This window comes from Saimiri boliviensis, chromosome 19, assembly GCF_048565385.1.
Source record: "Saimiri boliviensis isolate mSaiBol1 chromosome 19, mSaiBol1.pri, whole genome shotgun sequence".
NCBI classification, from domain to species: domain Eukaryota; kingdom Metazoa; phylum Chordata; class Mammalia; order Primates; family Cebidae; genus Saimiri; species Saimiri boliviensis.
In genome coordinates, this window is record NC_133467.1 from 18,754,462 (window position 1) to 18,773,050 (window position 18,589).

General features: G+C 43.5%; 1 protein-coding gene and 1 long non-coding RNA gene across 16 annotated transcripts in view; one reads left to right on the plus strand and one right to left on the minus strand.

The window, feature by feature from the left end:
• Positions 1-18,589, plus strand: part of TNR (tenascin R) — a 416,610-nt gene that overhangs the window by 296,173 nt on the left and 101,848 nt on the right. Inside the window, exon 1 of one of the 4 annotated variants that reach the window (XM_074390180.1) lies at positions 14,962-15,316. The exons of the other annotated variants lie outside the window; for them this stretch is intronic. The gene's annotated coding sequence lies outside the window, so the exon portion shown is untranslated. Of the gene's footprint in view, positions 1-14,961; positions 15,317-18,589 lie in introns of those variants that run through there. 4 annotated transcript variants of the gene reach the window in all.
• Positions 1-18,589, minus strand: part of LOC104650938 (uncharacterized) — a 224,068-nt gene that overhangs the window by 6,398 nt on the left and 199,081 nt on the right. For 9 of the 12 annotated variants that reach the window (XR_012515142.1, XR_012515147.1, XR_012515144.1 and 6 more), the window contains one exon: positions 381-10,425. This is a non-coding gene — a long non-coding RNA (uncharacterized LOC104650938). The remainder of the gene's footprint in view (positions 1-380; positions 10,426-18,589) is intronic. The other 3 variants (XR_012515148.1, XR_012515145.1, XR_744512.3) reach the window with 3 other exon arrangements.

Consider the following 18,589-nt stretch of genomic DNA (forward strand, 5'->3'; position numbering starts at 1 on the left):
GACTTTTTAATTTGCTGTTACATAGAGAAAATGTAAGTTCTAAAAGTTTGACTTTATTAAGTCAAAAGCAGAAGAGACTGAATGATAAACATGCCAGCCATAAACAAGGGCTGGGAAGAAGGCAGAAAAATGAATGATGTAAGAACCACGCCTTTCCCTCCTTCCCCCTGCCCACCCTCCAAAAAAGAGCAGGAATAAAACCGGAGAAGGAAGAGTGGAGAGAAGGAGAAATGAAAACCTTCAGAGAAGCAGGAGGAAGACCAAGAAAGAAGAAGAACAAATTCACTGCTGGTGTGGGGCACAGGGAAGGGACCAGGCCTCTCTCCTCCCCACCCCCTCAGCACCCACTCCTCCCCCGGCTCCATACCACCATTACTTACAGAAGATAGAAACCCAAGTGAAGAGGGAGAGATCCCAGATGAAGAGTGCTGGGCTCGTGTCCCAGGGGGCAGCATGGGATGGTTTTGAGCGTCTGGAACAGTAACACACATGAATATGCATACACACAAGCACGTGCATATAACATACCACACATATACATAAACATAACACATGCCCACACTCATGAATACTCATACACACACACATGCCCATACATATAACATGCACACAACACACATACATGCATGCCCATATAAATACACACACACACACACACACACACACGCACATACACATGAACACACATATACACAACAAAGTCCAAGGTAGCCACACCCTGAGGGCCTCATAGGGTGGATGGTCCTGTAGGCTGCCTAAGGCCATTATTTCTCTCCTTTTCTCAGTTCACCATGACTTACAGTTCCCTTGCTCTGAGCACCAAGAATGAGATTTTTTTTTTTTTGCATTTTTTTCATTATACAAATAATTTGGGTTTATTGTAAAATAGTTGGAAAATGTCAATAACAAAAGGATTAAAATATCACCATCCAGAGATGGCTACTATTAATAATTTGTGTGTCTGTACATATCTGTCTATCAATCTATACATATGAGTTGTATTTTCACAGCAATATAGCTTCCATATGGTTTTTAAATCAGACAGAAAAGTATGAGAGCCATAAATTAGACTATGTCACCCATAACTACAAGGCAGCCCTTATTTCAGAAATTTCTATTTGGTCCCAGAAAAATAAAATAAAGAAAAAATAATAGCCATTTTGTGGATGGAACAATGAATCCCTCAGAGGAAGACATGACAGAGCCAAGCTTCTGACCCAGGATTTGGTAGAGAGCCCAAACTCTGGTTCTGATACAGCAGCTCCCTGAGTACAAGCATCAGGACTTCAGTGGCTGAGCTGTCATTCTCTTGGCTGCATGCAAACCAAGAACTTTGTTTGTGTCAAAGTACGTGCAATGCCTTCTTGCAAAATGACCTAAATTAGAAACCCTCCTCTCAGTATCAGAAAATTCTGCCTTGAGGAGCAGGAGGGGTAAATCCATCCATAAAAAAAATGACAGCCACGATTCTTCAGACCTACATAGTTTGGGATCAATATCCAAATCACAGTCTTAGACAAGAGTGTGAAAAGATTTAAAAAGCCAGACACACAGGAACCATGTGTTTCCCATAATGGCCCAAATGAAATTATATAGTCCAGAACATTTTAAAAGCAAGCAGCTTATTTTGAACAGGGGCACAAAGAGGCTGCTGATGTGCACTGTGAAAACTCAATAAAGAGGAACATCTAATGAAAACAGATATAACGTACAACTGCAATCACAAGTAGTGCATGAATTATTAACCTCAGGGAGTTCTCTATCAGTTCTGGGGCTACGGATTGCATCTCTGGTATACAGTTTGGGAGATACTCGTTCTCCATTTCGTAAGAGAGAACTTGAAGCAGGAAATGCACTTATTTCTTCTTTAAATGCATACTGTAATTACCAGTCGGCAGTGACTAAATGTTATTGTCCATCTGTTGGCTGCTCCGGGACCCGTAATGAGTAAACCTTAGCAGGTTATGCCATTGTCTGTAGCATAGATGACTGCGGCTTGCGCACGCCTGTAAAGTCAACACTTTTTGTGTTGAATGTACTGTTGAAATTTTTCACAGAGAAACCAAGAAATGAAAAAAAAATCCTTGAACAGGTTTAACACTTCTGCTCAACATCGTCTGATGACTTCTTATTGCAGTCAGTATAGAATCTAAATTCCTGTGTTTGGCTTACAAGGCTTTAAATTATCTGGTCCAACTCTCTCCCCAGCTCTGTCTCAGGCTTCTTACTGTCTTAACTCTGCCATGTTGATCTTCAAACATCTTCCAAAGCATCAAATTCACTCCCCACTCAGGGCCTTCACACACGCTTTCCCCTCTCCCTGAGTCATTCCTTTCTCTGTCCCCATACTCTCTTCATGACTTTTTCTTGATCATTTCTTCAGGTCCCAGATTAAACATCATCTCCCCAGCAAGGCCCTGCGGTGGCCTCCAACAGCATCCTGTTGGTTCTCTCCAAGTTATCAATTACATTTTAGAGTTGTCTGGTTGTGTGGGTTTATAGGCTAGGCCTCTGTGTCTCCCATGGGACAGGACAGCAGAAACTCTGCCTGTATTATTTACCACTGTAATTCTAGCAGTAAGAATGCTACCCGCCTTTTTGAATGGATGAGTGAATGAACTATGGTATTTGTTATTTCTGGGATGTGGTGTGTGAAGGACAGGTCTGAGTCTTGACCTAACATATTTGTAGGAATCAGGGCCCAAAAAGTTCTGACTATAGACCAAGAAGTAAGGAACCCAGTGGTGGGCCAGCCACACTTCCTCTACCTGCCACACACCTGTTTGTGTGTGCACCTCTTTCTTTGCATGCCCCCAAATTCTGTTTAGTTGAGCCAAATCCTTAGACCATCTAAGGCCCCCATTGAGTCTCGCATATTCCTTTAAAGGGGTCTTAGATTGCTTGGTCAGGAAATCAAGAAGCTCTTTAAAACCCATCCTCATCTTGCAGGGGTCCTTCCTCTCCTGACCAGCACAGCCATAACTCACAATGTACCACTTTGCTATACTGTCTCTATCAGATGGCTTGGCTTTGTATGTTGGTTTTAATTTTCTGATCTGGTTATAAGTATTTTGATTGGAGTCTTTGATTATGGTTTAACTCAAAAGTTGGCTGGAGCCTCCCTGTTCCAAGAGATCTAGGTTTAATGGACACAGACCACCCCCCAAGTCCATGGCCAGATGAAGCCTAAAGCTCTCCTATAAACATGGTTTTATAAGCCCCTGTGGCTTAAGCATACATCAGTTAGAAATCCAGTCCTCTATCAGATTCCTCTGCAGATCCTACGCCCCAAAAAATCAACCCCTAACCAGAGCATCTGTAGGGACAGTAAAATTTCCTAAAGGTTTCCAAAGAAGGAAATCACTTCTCAAACTAAGGAGCAATCTCAGATTCTGTCTTTTTGCATTCCCTTTTCTTCTTCCTTCCTTGCTAATTCACCATCTTCTTTTCTCATAGACCCTCCCTCCTCTTTCTTCCCAGTCTTTCCTCTTTCTCAGAGCTAAGACAATTCTCCTTGGTTCTGGCAGAGAAATGTAGTGATCATCTATAGAAGCTGAAACACGTATTGGGGCTGTCTCACCTTCTACCCCAGACCCTTAGTAAAGCTATTTAAAAACTTCTTACCCCAGACTATAATCTTGCTTCAGTATCCCCCACAGTCACTACCACAGAGCTAAGCATATAGAAGATGATGATTAAACACTTGCTAAGCACTGACTGGAAAACCTGATTGAACTGGGACCCTGGGGTATAATCTAAGTATCACGAGCAGTTAGTAGAGATGGGGCGTTCCAGGCCAGGATTCATGCCTCTGATCTTCCTGCTGTGCAAGATAAGAGTGCCCTTCTCCAAAACTATAAGGGTAGTGCCATTCAGAGCAGGAAATCCATAGCTCAAATTAAAATAAGATGGCAATAAAGTGACACACAAATATCTAGTTGTAAACGCTGAAGGGACTTAATCAAGCAAAAGGGCACAGCTTTCCATTGCAGCATAATGTAAAGACATTTTTATTACTCTGGCAATTTGCAAAAAATGTCAAATGACTTTATGGGGCTTTTTCTAAATTACCTTTATTAATGTATGTAATATTATTGAAAAATTATACTACAGAGTAAATGTTCCACTGAGCTACAAGTTGCCTGCAGGAATGTGCTGTAAATATACAAGGGTGAATATGTTACTATCTTTACAACCCATTTCACACTTATTACAGCCTTCTAAAACCAAAATAGCACTGAACATTTGGAAAGGTATAGAAATTTTACAACATGGTATACAATATAGGTAAATTTGTAGAGCCTGGAAATGTATCAACTGTCTTTGAGTGTGATAACCTGTTTCAGAGTTGTCTCAAGGCTGCGTTCTCCTAGATCACTTGTACCTCTCTGATATGTTGACATTTGCTTTGAGAAACCCATTCTGGCTGATTTGAATAAATACAGTCTCGGGCAATTGACGAGACTTTTCCTATTTATTATGCTTGAATGCTTGGAAAGAGAAGAGCTAATGGCTGAAGCATGCCAGGGCAGATGCAGGTGGAAGCATTCTCCTCTTCCCTCTGCTTGCTCTGTGTGCATCTGTCTCGACAGAAAACACATCCAGTCATGGTTCAGGGCTTCCAAATGCAATCTCTGTTTGCATGAGTTGGCCTTGAGACCACCTTCTCACTCTCAATGTTCCAATAATCCAGTAACTATAATTTCAGATCCCTAAAATTCAGTATCAATGCTTTAAGCCATCTCTCTCCTGGCCTTCCACCCTCTCTTCAGGCATGACCCTGGGACCACTTCACTTCCACTCACTTTCATCTTGTTCCTACTTAAGCCCCCTACCACTCTTGTGGTTCAGAGCCAAACTGATGGGGGGGTCATCTTGTCATAATTTAGGAGACGAGTTTCCGTGTCCTGCTGCCTGCTTTTCACGATGAATTCTATGAATTGGTTGAAAGAGAAGGGGGAAGAGAGGAGGGAAAAAGCCAAAATAAGAAAGAAGAAGATACGAAATAAAAGAGAAAAATAAGATATAAAAAAAGGAGATAAATGAGGCAAACTAAAATTGACTGCGCTGCCTACCAGCTGTATTCTTCAAGAGCCCCTGCTTGGGAGAAGATAAAGAGGCAGCCCCTCCGCAGACTGAAACCACGGCAGTCCCAGAGACTCCACCGTCATCCAACAGATGCCAGCTTTTCCCCCTCTGTTACCACTGCAGCTAGCTTCGGGTTGGGAAGACTTCCAAATGCAAAATATGTCACGCTTCTACATAACTTTTCAGCTCTGTTTTTTAGTAATTCACACCCCTCTTCCTTGCTTATCTAACCCCCACCACCTTGGCTTTTAGATGTTTTAAAGAAGCTTTTCCTCATGTTCTTCTCTCGACAATATGATATAATATTAGGAGTTTTTTAGGTTAAATCACTGAGAAATAGCTGGTCAGAAATCATCAGCTGGGAAGGCAGAACAGGACATGGTCCTACCCAGGCCAGACTTAGGACTAGGTGGATGAGGTATAGTGATTTCTATAATGTTGCTTGAGGGACTACCTAGAGCCCGCTCACCAACACACACACACACACACACACACACACACACACACACACACACACACACACAGAGCTGTGCTGGTCATGCATGGACCTGACTTCTCCCCATCTTTTGAAAGTGTCTGTATTTTATAGCTGGTAGAATGCTGTCAACGTCTATAATGAATTTGCTTCTCATTTAATATATATTGTATCTGGTATTATTAACAAATATTTAAGTTGGTGTAAAAGCAGGTAAATTTGTAACATGTATACATGTACATATAAACACACTATATGCATGTAACGTGAAATCACTCATCTATTATATTTTTAGACAAAAATATGTTGTTTTCTATCATGATATTCCTTCTTCTTTTTGCATGATTTCAACAAATGTTCTGAACATATAAAACAGACCAAAACTAGAGTGAAATTACCATCTCCAAGACAGAAAAGAAAACCAAAACCCTCATGTGAAGTCCTTTGGCAGATCTCCAGTTCACTTATTTACCAACCTGCGTTAATGCCAGCCATGTGCCAGGCATCACGTTAATTGCTGGGGACTAGAGGACGATGCAGAGATGAATAAGACATGTGCTCTCACCTTCGCACCCAGCCGATGACCTGGCTTCTTATTTCTTTGAGAAAAGGAAGCAATCAAAAGAGAAATTCTATCCACTCCCACCTTCCCATCTACCAACCAGCTTGCTTTTATGGCCATATACTCTGCCTTTCCTCTAGGGACTAGGTTTTATCTAAAACCAGTTCCCTGCGTTTGCAGATTGGATCTTATCCCTCTCTCCTACTTAAGGACATCAGTCCAGCAGATATCCTCTCTATTAGTATCATCTGTTTTTCTCTGTTCTTACATCATTTATGACTTTCACATTTTCAAATCCAATGGTCGGTTCTCAGTCCTCAGACTGAGGATCTGATGGGACTAACAGATCTTATTGAATCTATTCTCAACTCCTAACAGAATTGTATTCTCCCCTGAAATATGGTCTTCAGCTGGTATCAGTGAATCCACTCTTTTGGTTCCCCTCTCACCTCCATAGTCGCTCCTTCTCATTGTCCTTTGCTGGGCTCTCCCCGTCAATGAAATCTCTAAACGCTGGTGTGCCACAGGGATCAGTCCTTGGATTCCTTCTTTTCTCCTCCTACACTCACTCCGCCCATTTCCATGAATATTCACCAAACTTACATCTCCAGCCCAACTCCTCCCTGAATTCCAGATTCATATATTCAACGTTCTCCTCGATACGACTTCCTGGAGTTCTAATAGCTATCTCAAATGTTATATGTCCCCAGTTGAACCTTTAATTACTCCCTATTCTAAACCTGATCCTCTGTGATCTTTCCCATCCTAGTTAATGCAATGCCAATCTTCTACTTCCACAGGCCAAAATATCTGGCACCATCTTTAACTTCTTTCTTTCTCTCACCTACTATCAATCCATCAGCAAATCCCATTAATTCTTCTTCAAAAGGGGTCTAGAATCTGACCGTGACAGACTTATTCTTCCACTGCCATCCTGGTCCAAGCCACCATCCTATCTCACCTGCCTTCTAACTGGACTTTCTACTTCCAACTGGCACCCTTCCCCAACTCGTGAGACTATTCTCCATAAGCAGCCACGTGATCTTTCAAAACGTAGGTCAGATCATGTCATTCCTCCGCTATAACCTTCCAACAGTTTCCCAACGCAGTTCAGTCCTTGTCCTTAAGGAGCTCACAGTCTAACAGAGAAGACAGAAATATAAAAATAGATCACCGAGGCAATATAAAAGTGCAATGATAGAGTGCTGGCTGTGGGAGTGAAAAGGAGACGCAATTACCCCAGAATCATGGTGAGAATTATGGAAAGCTTCCTGGAAGAGGGGATATCAGAGCCTCAAAATTAAGGAGTTTGTGAGGTAAGGTGTGTGTGGTGTGGTGAAAGTAAGGAACTGCAGGGCAAATGGCGGGAAGGTCACAGTGTCACAGCCCAGCAGGGGGTGCCAGTGAGCAGCCGTGGTGCTGGCCAGCTCCTCTCTCCAGCCGTCTGGAGAATGGTTGGGAGGGCGACAGGCAGGAAGCAGAGCAAGATCAGTTGGAGGACTCATCCCCAATTCAGGCAAGAGGCGATCAATTATCAGGCCCAGGGAAGGAAATGTGTTCCCAGGGACAGTCAACAGCCCAAATGTTAACAAAAAAAGGTGGTGCCTCTCTGGAGCTTTTATTCCTTCCGGTGCTCTGCCTCACGCCTGCTCTCTGGAAATGGATGTGCATTACCTTACAGGCTGTCAGAACCTTCCTAGGAAACCAGCATGCGGATGAATCTTGAAAATGCAATCTGGCCGCATCCAGAGCTTTGCATGCTGGTTCCTTGGGGCCACACACTGAGACACTTTGCAAGAAAATTTAACAGAAGACAGATGGCAAATGTCATGGGGCCTCACACAACTGAGAAGGCAAAGGAGTAAGCCAGAAAATAATGCACTGAGGACTAGAGTTCCTGGAGCAGGCAGAAAAGTAGTTACTTCCCTTCTGTCCCCTGACTATGAGAAGCAGGCGGGGTACTAATCTCCTGAAGGAGCAACTGTGGTCTCGGGGATGCGATGGATGGGTCTGATATTTATAAATTGACGGGTGAATTGTCCCATGTTTCTTCATTCTGAATATTCTTTGAGCTTATTACATCAGCTCAGAGTGAACGCTCTAAATTTAGACCCAAACTTTCTCATGTTTCCAAGGGAACTGTAAATTACTTTGTGAATGTACATACAACACAGCCAGCAAAGTCTGTTTGACGAAGCCCTCTCCTGCACTCAGAGTTAAAGGCATCTCATAAATTGTTGCCTTGCCCAAGGTCCTGGACAGTAGCTGACAGCCTCAGACAGATTGCCTTCGCTTCTCCATATGACACTTCTGTAGGAGGCGCTACTGTAAGTACAAAGGACACAGGCCTTCAGCTGTGACATCCTCTAACTCCCCAAAGCCCCGTGTTGTTTCTGTGAAGGGTTTCTTGGATGGAGAACAGAGTGAGAGATGCTACGTTGCTTAAGATGAGCCATCTAACGTGATGGTGCCCAGGCTACCCTCAAAGCATCAAATCCTACTCGATAGTGAAGACAGAAGAGGAAATGATCTAGGAGGGGATAGTGGAGCATGTGAAGTATTTTTTGATGAGGTCAGTGAATCATTTAGGGCTGAGTGCAGCTATAATCACAGAGACTGGAGGTACTGATGGCTTAAACAATGTATAGGAAGTCCAGAGACATCCAGTCCAGGATTAGTATTGTGGACACAGTGTCAGCAGGCCCCCAGGCTCCTTCTGTCTGCTCTTCACTCCTCTGATTATGTAGTTTCCTCCTCACATTCACTGCATGGTCCAAGATGGCTTCTGGAGCTCCAGCCATCATGCTCATGCTCCAATTAATAGGAAGAAGGAAGATGAAAGGGCAAAAGGGGTGCGATTATCAGCTGGTCAGTGCCTATATTTCACAGATGGTCAACTTTCTCAGGGTCCCACATTATAATCAACTTACATCTCATTGGCTCTACCTTGATTACCTGGCCACTCCTAACAGGAAAGACTGGGAAATGCAGTCTGAAAGCTGGATGCACTATGGCTCCAAATCACATTATGTGTTTGCCACCAAGAGAGAAGAGGGGAGCCAGTATTGGGTGAAGCTTAGCAGTCTCGGCTCCAGTTAGGTTAGAAGCATATAAGGAGCAGAGCCAATGCCCCTAGTCTACTAATACAATACCATGGAAACTAAAGCAATATATATATAAAAAAAAAACTCAGCAAGAGGAACAGCCTTGAAATAATGGGAAGACTGAAAGAAGGAAAGGAAAGGAAAGATGGAGGATAGAGGGAAGAGAAAATGAAAAGAGGAAGGTAAGAAAGGAGAGTAAGAAAGATAATGGGGAATAAGACAGGAAGGAAGTAAAGAGAAGGCTATAGAAAGAAAGGAAAGGAAAATGTAATGCAGGTGTTTCAGGGTGCCCATTTTCTATCCTTAGGGGTGACTTTTGCTGCCTGGGCAAGTTTTGGATTCCTCTTTCTGGAGCTGAGGGTTTTCTTCTGTGTCTCCCTTGGTGCCGGGCTCCCTGCTATTACTTCTAACACAGACGTTCCAGTCTTTTCTCATGCAGTGCCCAGAAAGCGGGACCAGCCAATCCCTGTATCCTTTGGCTACTTTTGCCCATCAGCTTTCACCTGTACTTTCACCAGGGGGAGCTGGCACCCCCTGCTGGGCTGTAACACTGCAACCTTCCTGCCATTTGCCCTGCAGTTCCTTAACTTTCACACCACACCACACACACCTTACCTCACAAACTCCTTAATTTTGAGGCTCTGATATCCCCTCTTCCAGGAAGATTTCCATAATTCTCACCATGATTCTGGGGTAATTGCTTCTCCTTTTCACTCCCACAGCCAGCACTCGATCATTGCACTTTTATGTTGCCTCGGTGATCTACTTTTATATTTCTGTCTTCTCTGTTAGACTGTGAGCTCCTTAAGGACAAGGACTGAACTGCGTTGGGAAACTGTTGGAGGGTTATAGCGGAGGAATGACATGAAAGTACACGGAGATGGGAGTGGGGAGTAGTGGGACAGTTTTCACAGTTCTTTACTAGAGGGTCAGCCTCTCAAGGGGCGATGTTGCCATTCACTTAGAGAACTCCTTGCAGACCTGCCTCTGGGACAGATTGTCCTCTGTGGATTGCCTCCTTTACCAGTGATGTGCAGGCCCTGCTTCAACACTCCCACTCAGCAACCCCATATCCCTGGCCCCCTCTCACAGGCAGAGGCTCACCCATGATGCCTTCTTATATCTTGCCAGTTGGGGAAACAAGGTCTCAAGCCTTGGAAGATGATACATTGGTGGTGTTAACCTCCATCAGTAGCCTGCAGATAGAGAGAGAGGGAGATTATGGTCCATAAACAAGAAAATGAATGTGGACAACCCCTTTACCCTGCCCCCACCCCTGTTAGAGCTGAAGACTGACTGATTCTCTTACTAGGTTACCCAGAAGTAATCACTGTTCACAAACGTCTGTTTTCGTTGGCTTTCTGGCCCTGCCCTTGAGGGACCAGAAGACCACTACCATGACCACTACTCTTCCTCTACGATTGTGCTGGAAAGCATGGGTGCTTCCTTCTCTGCCAGGGGGCTGGCCCCATTACAAGAAAAATGTCATTGTCAGTGGAAGCTTTCCTGGCCACCTAGGAGGAATGGTGCCCACCCAAGGAAGCTAGTTTTACTCTGCAGCTTCCTAGGATCTAAAGAACTGAGTGAATGCTAGTTCAATCCTCCATGGAAGGGAAAGAAGAGGAAAAAGGTGGGGATGTCGCCTATGGTATCATCTTAGTGAGAATTTAAGCTAAGCTTGTGTAGAACAGATTGTGTTCTTAAGTCTGTTTTATATTATCATCAACACCAAGGACAGTGCTGTCTCCACACGGCTGGCACTTGATAATGCTTGTTAGATTAACAGATGAGAACATGTCTATTGTTTCTCAGCACCACATAGTTGAGATGAAAACTTAAACATTTTTAATAACGAATTCGTATTTTAAAAACTTCCAAGGAAAGGATTCAGTTTCAGATTTTTTCTCCCAATTGATTTATTCCTCCCTAAAGGTCCATTTAGTACAGTCCCCAAATGAAAAGGCAGTTTTGAGAAAGTCCGTTGCTGAATGTCATGCGGATGATTATGCAAAACGCAGGCTGCTTCCCAGGCCCTGTGGGGAGTTGTGAAAGATTCTGTTCCTGGAATAGGCACTCTTATGAGATTAAGCAGATGAGGAGGTCAAATATCTCCCCAGTCCATGTATATACGTGCAACATAAGATGCCCAAATTGGACTCCAGAGAAACTCCAAAATACTTGTCATAGTTAAAACAAAATTTTCCTTCCCATAGAAAATTATATTTTTTACTACAAAATATATAACAACCCATTATTGCAGTAATAATTTTCCCTTAAGTAATGATGTTTCCCTGGGCCCTGTTCTTTATATGGTAGATCCAAACAAGTATTATCTAAAGACAGTGAGAGGAAAGCAGAGAAAAAAAAAGATTTCAATGAAGGATATGGTTCTCTTTGGATGTGAAGGAGCAGTATCAGCCAGCACCGAAGGAGGAAGATTCTACAGTGGAAGGGGCATGGAACCAGGAGTCAGGAGCCCTACATTCTAATCTCAGCTCCATCACTAAGAATTGGTTTCCCTCACCTGTCAAATCAAAAGGCATCAGATGATCTCTAAATTCTGCTCTCTGATTCCATGACTTGGAGTCTGTACTCATTGAAAGTACATGGAGATGGGAGTGGGAGTAGTGGGAAATATTCCTGGATATAACATGATCTCAGCTACCAGAATGATCTTCCTAGTCTGCAATACGAAAAAACAAATGTTCTCTTTTAGACTTTTATCTAATTCTGACTTCGGGACTCCTGACTTAATTCCTTCTAAGGGAGTTAATTCCTAAGAGTCGTCCAGGTTACCATTCAGCAACCTGCCCACCAATTTCTTTCTCACTTTTACTATTACTATGGCCACTACGGCTTTGGCCATTAATTAACTTCCTCAGGCTCTAAGCAGAGCCAACTCTAAACAAAGTTGGCTGAACATTTGTTGGTGTAGTAGAATTTGTGGTTCAAGCAATATGCTGGGGTTTCAGCAACCAGTTGTGGTGAAGTACTGCCACTTTTTTCACCACCAAAGGTAACGGACCCAAGGATATAAAGTGGGTTCTATCTCACATTCCATCATTTTTGTAGAGTTGCACAATGGGCTATGAGAAAGTTGCCAGGAGAGTGTGCTGTGATCAGTTAGCAATGTCTGTCATGAGGAAAAAGTCAAAAGCAAATACACACAGTAAAGACACACATATCACTTATTTGCTATCCCTGGGCTGCTGGGCTCTTGGGCTACCAAACTGTGCCTTCTCGGCGATGAGACTACAATGGCAAGGATCAAGTTCCTCCAGAGAAAACATCCTTCCTCCATCAGTGACGTTATACAAAACTCTTCTTCCGTATTCCAGACCCCACCCAGTTTCCCCACCTATTTCAACCTGCACTCTACCTCCTTGGGAAGCACATCACAAAGAGTGTTTCATATAATGCTAATCTCATAAGATGCTATTTTTAAAAAGGCTCTTTGGTCTTACAGTCAGGATTCTCTGCATGCCAAATTCAGCTAGATGGCTAATATTTTCATCTAGTAGCTACTGAGCACTGATCATGTCCTAGGTTCTGTTCTAAATGCTTTGCAGGTATTAAATTAATCCTCACAGCTCTACTTTGTCTGTTTCACAGATGAGGAAACTGAAACAAGAGAGCAACTGCTAGAGTCAGGATTCACTCTGGCAGTACAGATTTAGAATCTGTTCTTTCCACTACCACTTGATGCTGCTTCCCGTTTCTATATTTATCTATATTTATCATCTGTATCTTTATCTACATATCAATTCTAAATCTATATTTCCATATACATCTATATCTTAATGATTCACAAATCATGTTTGCATGTTAAAAGTTCTGAAAAATTTTTCTGTGAAGAAATCTTGTGCTGTTTAATTCTATGATTCTTTAATTTATTTGATACAAGGAACTCCCTACCAATACTTTTTTCTCCCTTTGCTTAGCTTCTGGTCACAACTCAGATTACAGGATGTTCTAGAGCACCATGAGAACATCCTTCTGAGGACTGAGCTATAAAATTGAAGAATGAGACTCTTAAACCCTGGCCTCAGATGTCTGCTTTATTTGGACCAAATGTATAATTAGAACACTCAAACCCCAAGGAAAGACGGCCTAGTTTTTCAAGTCCCAAATGAGTTTAAAGGGCGTCCCTGAATGAAGAAAACAGGATAGACTCTATCCCTGGATATCCAATTAGTTGTTTAAGTAAGTGATAGATGACAGACAGATGAGTCAAGGCAAACCAAGAATAAACAAAGAATAGTTGGTGAGCATTTCCACTTACATAAAATGAGAATCGTGCAGCATGGGGGAAAAAGCCTTGAAATTCAAACTAAAGAGATTTGCATTTGAGTCTGAATTCAACCAATAGCGGAAATATTGGTTGAATATAATATTCCATGTTATATGGCCAACATACCATATTATGCCAGGTAGGTGCTCAAAAAACATGTTTGTTTGAACAAATGTGTAATCTTGAACAATTTACTTAGCATCCTTAAGCCTTAATTTCCTCATATATAATATGAAGATGACAATAACTTCGACTTCCAGGGTTGCTTGGAAAATTAAATTAAATGATATGTTTTTAAGCAAGTTTTTTTTTTAATCTTTTTTTTTTATTGCATTTTAGGTTTTGGGGTACATGTGATGAACATGCAAGATTGTTGCATAGGTACACACTTGGCAGTGTGGTTTGCTGCCTTCTGTCCCCTCACCTGTATCTGTCATTTCTCCCCAGGGAGGGAAGCAAGTTTTAATGTTAAAGCCTTATGTAAACGTCAGCTGCAAGTCCTGTCATCATTAACAATAGTAAACTTAGCGGGATTTGAAACACAGCCATGGTAGTTTACATCAGTTCCCTCAGCCACGTCTCACCAGACTTACACCATGAGTAGGAGATGCTAGTCAGCAGTAGGCACAGAGCAGGCGTCCCCAAACTACGGCCCGCGGACCGCATGCGGCCCCCTGAGGCCATTTATCAGGCCCCCCCGCCGCACTTCAGGAAGGGGCACCTCTTTCATTGGTGGTCAGTGAGAGGAGCACAGTATGTGGTGGCCCTCCAACGGTCTGATGGACAGTGAACTGGCCCCCTGTGTAAAAAGTTTGGGGACGCCCGGCATAGAGGGATACATAGCCTCTAATGGAGCAAGAATTAAAAGACCATTAAGGACAAAGAGGGACAAGCCCTAACCAAATTTGCTTCTAGCTCTGATGAAAAAGTTTCCCCCTAAATCCCTGAGATGTCAAGGCACTGGTTTACTGCTGATGTACAATAGCTACACAATAATTGTTTGCTGAATTCACTAACTTACACATCTTGAGGTTAAAGAAGTAGAATGCCTGTCTTCTTAACTTGCCCCTCAACTGTTTCCCAAAGTTACAAAAAAGATAGAATTTTCATGTAAAAATCCAGACACCAATCCCAAATCCATTCTGCTGTATTGCATTTTTTGGTGCTGGGGCAGAAGTGCCTGGGAAATGAATGGAAGGAAGGAAGGAGGGAAGGAGGGAGGGAGGGAGGGAGGGAGGGAGGGAGGGAGGGAGGGAAGGAGGGAACGAGGGAGGGAGGGAGGGAGAGAAGGAGGGAACGAGGGAGGAAGGGAGGGAGGGAGGGAGGGAGGGAAGAAAGGAAGGAAACATGCTGCCTGTAAAGACCATGTAAAGACCATGAGAAACTCTTGGTTCTTCTTCCTGAACTAGTGTCTAAAGCTGCCCTGCCCAACACTGTAGCCACCAGCCACATGGACACTGAGCACTGAAATATACCTAATTCTGTGCTATGAGTATAAGAATACATATTTCAAAGAATGTATTTCAACCAGTGTAAGAATACCATATTTCAAAGACTTAGTATAAAAAAAGCAGAATACATCACTCATAATTTTTATAAGGAGTCCATGTCAACATAATATTTTAGCTATATAAAAATTTTTTGGCAATATAAAATATATTGTCAAAATCCCTTTTATCTGCTTGCTTTTACCTCCTTAGTGCAGCTACTGGAGAATTTAAAATCACATACATGGCTCACACTCAGTGGCTTGTACTGTATAGTCATTGGACAGCGCTGCTCTGGAGAAATGATTGGTGAGTTGTGGGTTGTGGGTAGATCACAAAACCTATTTAGTGGGTGACAACTTGTGTTTTGTTTTTTTTTTTTTTTTTTTTTTTTTCAGGAGAATAGAACAAATAAATTAGATTAGAATGCATGGCATTGTGCAGGCCCGTGGTACAATGGAGAATGTGTCTGATTAGGGATCAGAAGATTCTAGAATGCATGGCATTTAGTAAAGGTAAATACTCTTCTGTGAAACTCTGGTTTCACATACAGCTATATACACATACATATGTGTGTATATATATACACACACACAAATACACATATTAGACAATAATTATAGCTGTATTAGGTATTAGGTGACAAAGTAAAATGCATTTTTATGGTCAATAGAGTAGAAGTGCTTGAACATCCCTTTTCTAAATTGGCCATGATGAGACAGGACTTCCTCGAGCCACCATGTCCTGGCATAAACAACAAAGGCTATGATTTCTATCTGACTAGGGAGATTCAGAGATGCATCAGGTCAGTGCTGTCACTTTCAAGTTCTGCCCATGGAAACTCTGCACGCTCTCCTGAGGTTGCAGTAAAGGAGGAGAGAAGGGCAGCTTCACTGCCTCCTCATCCAGCCCTGTGAGTCCTAAGAGTGCAGAGGCTGTCATGGGAAGCAGCGGCTGCACCAACCGTGAACCCCAGTGGCTACTGCGTCCCTGGTAGATGCAGGCACGGGAGCAAACACAGTATCCTATCCCAGGAGCAAGAAGCAACACCCCTCAAAGGCCAATTAGACCTCACCCCATGTTGCTAATATTATCCGTAGAGATGCGCTTCTTCCTTCAGCACATCCTTGTGTGGCCAGAAAAGTGTCTTCGCCAGACTACTCAGGGAATCTACCACTCCAAATGCTTCATCCTTTGAGGTAACTAAATTAGAAGAATACAAATGCTGCACTCTACTGGAGGGTGAGTCTCCGTGACCTCAGCAGGCTCCCGTTAAAGCTTCCTCTGGCAGCCAAAGGCCCAGCTCTAGGTTGATTTAGGACCCAACAACAGCACAGAGGCAAGCCGTGGTCTAAAGAAACCTGGCCTTACAGGTGGCAGAGACTGAGGCCCACCCAGGGCAGTAGTCCTGACCTTACCCCAATGACGCAAGGCTGTAGGCACCATGGAAGCTATGGCTTCCTGCATCGTGATAACTGTTTAACCCCAATAATGCCCTGGAACTCTCAGCATTGTTTTTCACCTTACTCACTGCTGAGAGAAGAAGGGCCTGATGGACCCTATGTCCACAGGCCCAGTCTATGAAAATGTTGAAAAAAAAAATGCTATTCTGCAAATTCAGGTACAGTGACGGTGGGCAGTGTGTGGGGGTAAGGGTGCAAACAGATCCCACTGCTCCCAGATGCAGTTTTACCCTGCTCGGTAGTGATCAGTGAAGGCCATTTTCTCAGCTTCGGAGGACACTGCTCCAGGAACTGATGTCACAGATTTTGATAAAAACCAATTCCATCCCATGCTCATGAATTACCCAGGAGAGTTGCATCAAAACACCCATGATGGGAAGAGCTCATTCAGCTTGTGTTCCACGTGGCACCTCGGAAAACACTATCAGTCAGGCTAATGCTTTTTTTAGAGCACTTATTTTGTGCTGGGCTGTATATTAAATACTTAATATATATTATATACTTAATATATATTATGTATTAAATGCTTAAAACCACCCAGGAGATCAATGTCGTAAATAAGTATTTGCATGTTACAGATGAGAAAACAGAGGCTCAGAGAAAAGACACTGCTTGCACACAGTGGCAGGGCCAGTACACTCAGACTAGATTCCAAAGCTGTAGGATTCCCAAGCTCCACACCTATGGCACCATCTTGTCTTCTACTGCAAGTATTCTTAATATAAGGTCTCTTCGACCATGGTTCCATGAGCCCAAAATAACATCCACAAATCTCAGGCCTGAGGTCTGCTTGTAGTGCTCGGGGTGAGAATTACTCCCAGAATCTCTCTGGAGGGCAAGAACCCATCCTCCCCTGGCCCCCCAGGTCTACTGACAGATGCAACATTCCTAGAGCCCTCTGGCTTGAGTCACCCTCCAGGGTCTTCAGCTTGATATTTCTTGCTTAGTTTCCAAGTACCTGAAGCTCTTTCTGAGCACGTGCTCCAGACCGAAGCCAGTGGTTACTGTACTCCATTCACACTTGGCCACTGTCGCTTCCAGCCCCCTTTGAAGCTTCAGCTACCCTGGCGGCGACTAGCCGGTGCTGGGTGGAGAATGGGAAGCAGGTGTCCTGCATCCCCATGTGGCCTGTCTGCTCGGCCTCCAGTCCAGTCACTCCCATCCTTGCTGACTTTTCTCTTCCCCAGAGCTTCAGATCCTCAGGCCCAAGGGCCCTGCTACTCAGATTGGTCAGAAACCACAGAGTTAGGGTTCATTATTCTGATTAGGACCAAACAAAATGCCCCTACAACAGCTGTGGGGTTCAGACACAATTCCCAACACCCGTTAATGGAGAGGAAGCTGGTCACCCTGTCAACGCTTACCAAGGCTTCACCACTGACAGAGATATGTGCTTGGTGCCAGGGTGGAGGGGAAAACACAGCTGGTCCCTTGCCAGGAAATGCCCAGCTCCCGCCACTGCCTGGACGTGTCTGACCCGCTTGACAAGGCAGCCCAGCTTCCCACCCAGATCCAAGTCAACCTTAGACCTGCCTTCCGGGCCTGCTCGAATCCGGGCAGAGTCACTGGGCAGTGCTTCCCCAGAGGCAACAAGGCTGAGAAACTTGTGGTTTAAAGTATTCATTCTGAATAGGGTGTAATCTCAATTATGGTAAATAATACAGATTTTAAAAATGGGAAAAAAAACCCCACCAAAATCAGTAATTAAAAATACAATCTTTCTGTATGTTCTAGTTATTCTATAATATATATGTGTTGATTTTCTAATCAGAAAAAAAAAACAACTTTGTTTCAATAAAGACTTACTAATTTGGCTTTAGGCCATTGGTGCAGGGAGTCTAACCCTCAAGGCCCATAGCTTTTATAGCTTTTGGCTGGTATACTCACATCCAGACCCCTGGAACTCGTGGGATTCACACCTGGTTCTGTTAAGTGCCTCCTCTCCTTCTGCCTCTGACCCTAGTGGTGCTATTCCAGCTATGTAAGTTTCAGCTGACCCTAGCTGCACCCTCTTATGTGGCTTTATCTACCCTAGTCCCCCAGCCCCATGCTGCAGCCCAGCTCAGGCCAGCCTGCCTTGACCTTGGACCGTGATGCTTGCCTCTGAAGCCTCAGGTCC